The 7,287-nt window shown below is 54.6% G+C and overlaps 1 protein-coding gene across 2 annotated transcripts in view; it reads right to left on the minus strand.

The window, feature by feature from the left end:
• hic1 (hypermethylated in cancer 1) overlaps positions 1 to 3,207 on the minus strand; it is a 7,438-nt gene extending 4,231 nt beyond the window's left edge. Inside the window, exon 1 of one of the 2 annotated variants that reach the window (XM_068008578.1) lies at positions 3,107 to 3,207. The gene's annotated coding sequence lies outside the window, so the exon portion shown is untranslated. The remainder of the gene's footprint in view (positions 1 to 3,106) is intronic. The other variant, XM_068008581.1, reaches the window with a different exon arrangement.
• Positions 3,208 to 7,287: the final 4,080 nt, after the last annotated feature.

Here is a 7,287-nt window from a genome sequence, read left to right on the forward strand (position 1 = left end):
TGGAAAAAGAGAGAGGGAGGGGAGAGAGAAAGAGGGAGGGAGGGTGAGAGAGAAAGAGGGAGGGGGGGAGAGAGAAAGAGGGAGGAAGGGAGGGGAGAGAGAAAGAGGGAGGGAGGGGGAGAGAGAAAGAGGGAGGGAGGGGGAGAGAGATAGAGGGGGGAGAGAAAGGGATGGTGAGAGTGAGAGGGAGGGAGGGGCAGAGTGAGAGGGAGGGAGGGGCAGAGTGAGAGGGAGGGAGGGAGGAGAGTGAGAGGGAGGTAGGGGGAGAGTGAGAGGGATGGAGGGAGGGGAGAGATGGAAAGAGGGGAGACAGACAGGAATCGGAGGAGAAGGGGTAGAGAGGAGGAGGCAGAAGGGGGATCGAGAGAGGGGGAGGAAGGGAGGCGGCAGGAGGAGAGGGGAGATCGAGAGAGAAGGGGAGGAGAGAGAGGGAGAGGGGGAGGGGAGAGGCGGAGGGAGAGGGGGAGGGGAGAGGCGGAGGGAGAGGGGAGGGGAGAGGCGGAGAGGGGAGGGAGAGAGGAGGGGGAGGGAAGAGGCGGAGGGGAGGGGGAGAGGGAGAGGGAGGGGAGGGAGAGGGGAGGGAGAGGCGAGAGGGAGGGAGAGAGGAGGGGGAGGGGGAGGGAGGGAGGGGGAATGGGTGGTTTTGAAGTTTTATTCTCACTGTTGGCCACGCTCATCTCTCTGGTTTTTACGGTCGGAGTGAGAGGTCATCGGGAGGGCAGAGCTCGGCCTGACCCCCAGACGAACTCCTCTAGCTCCAGCTCGCAGATGTGCTCCACAGCTGCCAGGACCCCCTCCCCAAAACTCAGTAACTGCATCTCCTCACAAAATTTACAAGCCAGTGAGACTCGGAGACAGACCGAGCTCAGTTTGCCACAGCCCCTTCTTATTCGCGGTGTTTTCGATTCTCGGTCAGGAGTCGGTCACATCACCCAGAATCTGGGCACTGGGCACTGGACATCAGGTTCTGGACACTAGACTCCAGACACTGGACACCAGGCTCTGGGCACCGGGCTCTGGCACTGGACACCGGGCTCTAGGCTCCAGACACTTGGCACCGAGCTCTGGACACTGGACCTGGGCTCTGGGCACTGGACTCCGGACACTGCAGACTAGGCTCTGTGCACTGGACACCGGGCTCTGCACTGGACACCGGGCTCTGTGCACTGGACACCAGACACTAAGCTCCGGACACTTGGCTCCAGGCTCTAGACACTGGGCTCCAGACAATGGAAACTGGGCTCCAGGCACTGGACACTGGGCTCCAGACACTGGACACTGGGCTCCAGACACTCGACACCGGGCTTCAGGCACTGATCACCAGACACTAGGCTCCGGACACTTGGCACCGGGCTCTGGACACTGGGTTCCAGACAATGGAAACCGGGCTCCGGTCATTGGGCTCTGGACACTGGCAGAAAGTCAAACTGAGAGCCCGACAGCCCTGGGGAGACTCAGATACTTGCGGTTTGTCCAGGAGTCCAGATGTGTCTCTGTATTTGCCTTTGTGTATCTGGGTATCTGTGTTTGTGTCCAGGCGTTTGTTTCTATTTCTCTGTCTGTATATTTCTCTCTCTCTCTCTCTGGGTCTCTGTCTCTCTCTCTCTGTCTGTGGGTATCTGTCTCTCTCTCTCTCTGTGGGTCTCTGTCTCTCTCTCTCTCTGTCTGTGGGTATCTCTCTCTCTCTCTGGGTATCTGTCTCTCTCTCTCTGTGGGTCTCTGTCTCTCTCTCTCTCTCTGTGGGTCTCTCTCTCTCTGGGTCTCTGTCTCTCTCTCTGGGTCTCTGTCTCTCTCTCTCTCTGTGGTCTCTGTCTCTCTCTCTCTGGGTTTCTGTCCCTCTCTCTCTCTCTCTGGGTCTCTCTCTCTCTCTGGGTCTCTGTCTCTGTCTCTCTCTCTCTCTCTGGGTCTCTGTCTCTCTCTCTATGGGTCTCTGTCTGGGTCTCTGTCTCTGTCTCTCTCTGGGTCTCTCTCTCTCTCTCTGTGGTCTCTGTCTCTCTCTCTCTCTGGGTCTCTGTCTCTCTGGGTCTCTGTCTCTCTCTCTCTCTGGGTCTCTGTCTGGGTCTCTGTCTCTCTCTCCTGGGTCTCTCTCTCTCTGTGGTCTCTGTCTCTCTCTCTCTCTGGTCTCTCTCTCTCTCTCTGGGTCTCTGTCTCTGTCTCTCTCTGGGTCTCTGTCTCTCTCTCTCTGGGTCTCTGTCTGGGTCTCTGTCTCTCTCTCTCTCTGGGTCTCTGTCTGGGTCTGTGTCCCTCTCTCTCTCTGGGTCTCTCTCTGTCTCTCCCTCTCTCTGTCTCTGTCTCTCTCTCTCTCTGGGGTCTCTGTCTCTCTCTGTGGGTTTCTGTCTCTCTCTGGGTCTCTGTCTCTCTGGGTCTCTGTCTCTCTCTCTGGGTCTCTGTCTCTCTCTCTCTGGGTCTCTGTCTCTCTCTCTCTGGGTCTCTGTCTCTCTGGGTCTCTCTCTCTCTGTGGGTTTCTGTCTCTCTCTCTCTGGGTCTCTGTCTCTGTCTCTCTGTCTCTCTCTGGGTCTCTGTCTCTCTCTGTGGTTTCTGTCTCTCTCTGGGTCTCTCTCTCTCTGGGTCTCTGTCTCTGTCTCTCTGTCTCTCTCTGGGTCTCTGTCTCTCTCTGTGGGTTTCTGTCTCTCTCTGGTCTCTGTCTCTCTGGGTCTCTGTCTCTCTCTCTCTCTGTGTCTCTCTCTGGGTCTCTCTGTGGGTTTCTGTCTCTCTGGGTCTCTGTCTCTCTCTCTCTGTGTGTCTCTCTCTGGGTCTCTCTCTGGGTTTCTGTCTCTCTGGGTCTCTCTCTCTCTCTCTGGGTCTCTGTCTCTCTCTCTCTGGGTCTCTGTCTCTCTCTCTCTCTGTGTCTCTCTCTGGGTCTCTCTCTGGGTTTCTGTCTCTCTGGGTCTCTCTCTCTCTCTCTCTGTCTCTCTCTCTGGGTCTCTGTCTCTCTCTCTCTCTCTGGTGAACCCCGGGCTGTGGATCAGTAACTGGGGCCCCGGTGAACCCGAGTCCGGGCTCGGAGCGGATCCCCCGGGACTGAGCCCAGGGCCCGGCCGAGTTGCGGGAACCGTTCCCGGCTTCGCCGCTGTTATTGCGGAGACTCCGGGTCGCTTTGTCTTACCTGAGAATCATGTCTGACCGACGCTCCGGCTCCGCTCCCGGACCGCCCGCAACCCAGACCCGGACCCGCGTCTCCGTCACAGCGACTCGGGGCCGGCGCTCAAACCCTCGCTCCTACCGCCACCCAGTGCTCGCCGCCGGCAGGACCCGGGCCCGGAGCCGGGAATAAAGGGAGCCGGTCCCCGCCCCGCACCGCACCGCACACTGCGGCTTCTGGAGCGACTGAACTGATCCGCAAAAACACCTCAATCTCCGCAAAAACACCTCAATCTCCGCAAAAACACCGCAACTCTCCGCAAAAACAGCTCAATCTCCGCAAAAACAGCTCAATCTCCGCAAAAACACCTCAATCTCCGCAAAAACACCGCAACTCTCCGCAAAAACACCTCAATCTCCGCAAAAACAGCTCAATCTCCGCAAAAACAGCTCAATCTCCGCAAAAACACCGCAACTCTCCGCAAAAACAGCTCAATCTCCGCAAAAACACCACAACTCTCCGCAAAAACAGCTCAATCTCCGCAAAAACAGCTCAATCTCCGCAAAAACAGCTCAATCTCCGCAAAAACACCACAACTCTCCGCAAAAACAGCTCAATCTCCGCAAAAACAGCTCAATCTCCGCAAAAACAGCTCAATCTCCGCAAAAACACCTCAATCTCCGCAAAAACACCGCAACTCTCCGCAAAAACAGCTCAATCTCCGCAAAAACAGCTCAATCTCCGCAAAAACAGCTCAATCTCCGCAAAAACACCACAACTCTCCGCAAAAACAGCTCAATCTCCGCAAAAACAGCTCAATCTCCGCAAAAACAGCTCAATCTCCGCAAAAACACCTCAATCTCCGCAAAAACACCGCAACTCTCCGCAAAAACAGCTCAATCTCCGCAAAAACACCACAACTCTCCGCAAAAACAGCTCAATCTCCGCAAAAACAGCTCAATCTCCGCAAAAACAGCTCAATCTCCGCAAAAACAGCTCAATCTCCGCAAAAACACCACAACTCTCCGCAAAAACAGCTCAATCTCCGCAAAAACACCGCAACTCTCCGCAAAAACAGCTCAATCTCCGCAAAAACAGCTCAATCTCCGCAAAAACACCGCAACTCTCCGCAAAAACAGCTCAATCTCCGCAAAAACAGCTCAATCTCCGCAAAAACACTGCAACTCTCCGCAAAAACAGCTCAATCTCCGCAAAAACAGCTCAATCTCCGCAAAAACACCGCAACTCTCCGCAAAAACAGCTCAATCTCCGCAAAAACATCACAACTCTCCGCAAAAACATCACAACTCTCCACAAAAACACCACAACTCTCCACAAAAACACCACAACTCTCCACAAAAACACCACAACTCACCGCAAAAACACCACAACTCACCACAAAAACATCACAACTCTCCGCAAAAACATCACAACTCACCGCAAAAACATCACAACTCACCGCAAAAACACCACAACTCTCCACAAAAACACCACAACTCTCCACAAAAACATCACAACTCTCCACAAAAACACCACAACTCACCGCAAAAACACCACAACTCTCCACAAAAACATCACAACTCACCGCAAAAACATCACAACTCACCGCAAAAACATCACAACTCACCGCAAAAACATCACAACTCTCCGCAAAAACATCACAACTCTCCACAAAAACACCACAACTCTCCACAAAAACATCACAACTCACCGCAAAAACATCACAACTCACCGCAAAAACATCACAACTCACCGCAAAAACATCACAACTCACCGCAAAAACATCACAACTCTCCGCAAAAACATCACAACTCTCCACAAAAACACCGCAAACTCTCCACAAAAACACCACAACTCACCGCAAAAACACCACAACTCTCCACAAAAACATCACAACTCTCTGCAAAAACATCACAACTCACCACAAAAACACCACAACTCTCCACAAAAACATCACAACTTTCCACAAAAACATCACAACTCACCGCAAAAACATCACAACTCACCGCAAAAACATCACAACTCTCCACAAAAACATCACAACTCACCGCAAAAACATCACAACTCACCGCAAAAACACCGCAAACTCTGCTCTGGTTCTATGGAGTTCTGGGATTTTTACTGGTGTTTTGGAGATTACATTCCATGAGTTTCTGTTTTTCGGGGCTTGGTCACGATGTACTTCATTTATTTAAAGGAACTCATTCCATTCTGAGCTGCTCCCCGGGGCAGCTGTTTTTACCACCAGCTGCCCACTGACCTGGTACAGTGGCAAAGTGACTCTTCAACTGGGCACTGTTTACACTTGGGATTCCAGGTGACCCTATTAAATTGGCCCCGGGCTTCAGGCCCCACCCATGGGTGTCTGCAATCAGGGAAAAGGGCGCTGTTTGAAACTGACTCGGAGGATTCCCTTTTAAGCCTGGGTCTGAATCGGTACATCTCACAGAAATGGACCCGAGACCCCTCCTCACTCTCCCGAGACCTCTCCTCCTCCCCAGGAATACCTCCTCCTCCCTGGGACCCCCTCCCCAGGACCACCTCCTCCCCCCCGGGACCCCCTCCCCAGGATGACCTCCTCCTCCCTGGGACCCCCTCCCCAGGACCACCTCCTCCTCCCTGGGACCCCCCTCCCCAGGACCACCTCCTCCTCCCTGGGACCCCCTCCCCAGGACCACCTCCTCCCCCCGGGACTCACTCCCCAGGACCACCTCCTCCTCCCTGGGACCCCCTCCCCAGGACCACCTCCTCCTCCCTGGGACCCCACCTCCCTCAGCCCATGGATGTGTCCTGGGAGGGTCCCAGACCCCCAGGGCTGGCTGTGAATGGCAGACCGTCCTGTACAGGTAGACGTGGCTGTTTCTCTCCCACCTGTGACACACTAACCCTTGGATTTATAGTTTCGGGTTTTTTTGAGCCCTTTATAAACATCACCACTCACAGCTCCCACTCCTCTGAAAGACCCAACAAGTCTGCTCTAATAACACTTCTCCTGAACTCTCACTGATTTTCCTGCCACTGCTCTCTGGGATTTTTATCCAAACTTCTCTTTATGGCAAAACAAAGGAGTTTTTTTTTAAAAAGAGAAATCTTTCCAAGTGGTTTTATTTTCCTTTAAGTCCCTTTGGTACCTGTCAGACCCGTTCCACCTCACTCCTTCCTCTCTCAATGATTGATTTCTTGTACCTTTGCTTCTTTTATATTGGATTGAAGAGCTGGATCCAAATCTTCACTCAGTGCCCCTCCTCTCCCCCTCCTTCTCCCTCCTTCTCAGCTTCACCCCTCTCCCCCCTCTCTCTCCTCTCCCCCTCCTCTCCCCCTCCTTCTCCCTCCTTCTCCCCTTCACCCCTCTCCCCCCTCTCTCTCCTCTCCCCCTCCTCTCTCCCTCCTTCTCCCTCCATCTCCCCTTCACCCCTCTCCCCCCTCTCTCTCCTCTCCCCCTCCTCTCCCTCCTTCTCCCTCCTTTTCCCCTTCACCCCTCTCCCTCCTCTCTCCCCCCTTTCTCCCTCCTCTCTCCCTCCTTCTCCCCTTCACCCCTCTCCCCCCCTCTCTCTCTCTCCCTCCCTCCCTCCCATTACCCCGGGTCTAGCTGCTCCCTGGTCCTAAGCTCAGACCTGGGGAAACCTGCTTTTTGTAACCGCCTGCCGGCCATTTCCTCCAGTTGGAAAATTTAGAAATAATATTTAAGAGGAGAACTTTTAAAATAAAAAAAAAGTGACTTTGGAATCAATGAGAAAACAACGTCTTGTGTCTGAACCTTGGAATAAATCACAGCCAATCCACACGCCACAGTCCGAGGGTGTAAAACAAGTCCGCTGGGAGAGCTGGAGGAGATCTGGGATCTGGGATCCTCTCACCGAGCTCCGGGCCCCAGGCACCATGTACCGGGCACCGTGTACTGGGCACCATGTAATGGGCTCCGGGCACTGGGCACCAGGCACCATGTACAGGGCACCGTGTACTGGGCACCATGTACCAGGCACCGTGTACTGGGCTCCGGGCACTGGGCACTGGGCACTGGGCACCAGGTACCAGGCACTGGGCACCATGTACCAGACACCTGGCATCATGTACTGGACTCCGGGCACCGGGCACCAGGCACTGGGCACCACGTACCAGACAATGGGCACCAGGTACCAGGCACTGGGCACCAGGTGCTGGGCTCCGGACACCGGGCACCATGTACCGGACTCTGGGCACCAGGC

The sequence above is a fragment of the Heptranchias perlo genome, chromosome 28, assembly GCF_035084215.1.
Source record: "Heptranchias perlo isolate sHepPer1 chromosome 28, sHepPer1.hap1, whole genome shotgun sequence".
NCBI classification, from domain to species: domain Eukaryota; kingdom Metazoa; phylum Chordata; class Chondrichthyes; order Hexanchiformes; family Hexanchidae; genus Heptranchias; species Heptranchias perlo.